Raw genomic sequence first — 2,402 nt, forward strand, 5'->3', positions numbered from 1 at the left:
GGGCCCAGCCGCTCCGCGGCACGTGGGATCCTCCCAGACCGGGGCACGAACCCGTGTCCCCTGCGTCGGCAGGCGGACTCTCAACCACTGCGCCACCAGGGAAGCCCTGGAAATCTTTTTCATATTAATAATTTCTCCTCTGAGCCTCCAGAAACACTTCTCATTGTGAAAAAATAATCATGGAATCATGACTAGGATTGTTAACAATGTTTTCTTCTAGGTTCAATATCTTTTTAACTCAAGACCCTTTGATAAACATGAAATACTCCCCACTACTACAACCTTTCCCTGGAAACCCCATTCTGATGTGTAATACTGCCTGGCACAATGCACCACACCTGAGGCTGGTTGAAAACTCCATTCTTGAAAGATCAGTCATCAACACATTATATAAAAAACAAATGGGGGAAAAGGGAGTTTGGATTGGTGGAGTCAGAGTTGTGAGTCAGTTAAATGCATCTTCATAGAGTCCAGGTGAAAAAACAGGGAGAGCCTCAGCCCAGGCAGAAGTACAAAGATTCAGAATCAGCACTACTTGGTGATAAATTTCATCAAGGAATAAGGGATTGGGAGGACTAAAGGAATGGCCATCATGCTCACATGGGCCATCGGTTGATACCACTCACTGGGGGTGTCAAACATAGAAGGGAGAGAATGTTTGAGGGGGGGACAGATGATTAGTGTCAGATATGTGGAATTTGAGGGTTCTGCAGAACAAAATGGAGATGTAAACTAAAAAGGTAAATATTTAAGTATGATTCTAAGGAAATAGTCTGCGCTAAAGATACAGATTGGGGAATTCTCACATATAGCTTGTCATTGAAGCCCTAAGAGTAAATGAGGTGGCCAGGAGACCACAAAGATAATCCTCTGCATTTGCGGTTAAAAAGCTGTTACATAAAGATGAACACCATGACAGAGCAGACCAGGATAGTAAAAGGTGGACTTAAAGTGATGACAGAAATATGATTGGACAGGACCAGAGCACTTTTCATTTAATTATAGCTGACAAGGGACTTTGCCAATTCCCAAGAAAAGAAGAATTGAAGTTAGTATAAAAACAAATACTAAATAATGTTTTTAGGCAGCTTGTATATCTAATTAAACCAAATCAATACATACTTAGTTTGTGTATAAACTGTGGTCTACCTCATTTCAAAGTGGGAATTTCTTGTTGAGCAATAATTCTCTCGAGCATATTTACAAAATTCCATTCTATGTTTCTCCTCAGAAAAAACCCCAAAACAGAAACCGAAAACTGCTGAACCACTAAATAATTTCACATGCTATCCAAGGATATTCTTTCAGTCTATTTAGAGGTCTTATCTAAGATATAGCCACTTGAGCGATGTTTCTGTGTCTTCTATAAAATTTTGAAATGTAACATGTTCTGTAATCCATGTTTCTTATGCAACGCTAATTGTGACTAATTTTTACTTATGCTTTTATCCAGGAAAGAATGTATCTCTGCACATTAAGAAATGTAAGTGTACACATATTTACAAGACATGATGGAGATTATAATAGCTACATTTTATTAACCACTTACTAGAGGGTAACATGCATATCATGAAGATACAAGTAAAGAACCTATGGCTTAAAGAGTTAAATACTTTATTAAAGTTATAGAACTTGAAAATGGAGATGTTTTCACTACACTTTACACCATGTGACTACTTCAAGGATCGTACTCCCAGCCTCTTATTAGCGATGTGTGTGTGACCTTGGGCAAGTGGCTCATCTATGTTTCAATTTTCTCATCTATAAATTATTACTGTTACCAAAAGCTTGGCCTCTCTGTACCCTGGTGCTGAATCAAATCCAGGAGACAGAGTTTGGGGTGCAGTAGAAAAGGATAGCTTTATTGCTTTGCCAGGCAAATGGAGACACACTGGGCTTCTGCCTTGAAAAACTATGTGTCTCAACCCCACAGAATTTTTTTTATTGGTTATCTATTTTATACATATTAGTGTATATATGTCAACCCCAATCTCCCAATTTATCCCACCCACCCACCCCGCTTTCCCCCTTTGGTGTCCATACGTTTGTTCTCTACATCTGTTTCTCTATTTCTGCCTTTCAAACCTGTTCATCTGCACCATTTTTCTAGATTCCACATATATGTGTTAATATACAATATTTGTTTTTCTCTTTCTGACTTACTTCACTCTGTATGACAGTCTCTAGGTCCATCCATGTCTCTACAAATGACCCAATTTCGTTCCTTTTTATGGATGAGTAATATTCCACTGTACATATGTACCACATCTTCTTTATCCATTCATCTGTCGATGGGTATTTAGGTTGCTTCCATGACCTGGCTATCGTAAACAGTTCTGCAATAAACATTGGAGTGCACGTGTCTTTTTTTTTTTTTTTTTTGGTACGCGGGCCTCTCACTG

This window comes from Physeter macrocephalus, chromosome 6, assembly GCF_002837175.3.
Source record: "Physeter macrocephalus isolate SW-GA chromosome 6, ASM283717v5, whole genome shotgun sequence".
Classification (NCBI taxonomy): Eukaryota; Metazoa; Chordata; class Mammalia; order Artiodactyla; family Physeteridae; genus Physeter; species Physeter macrocephalus.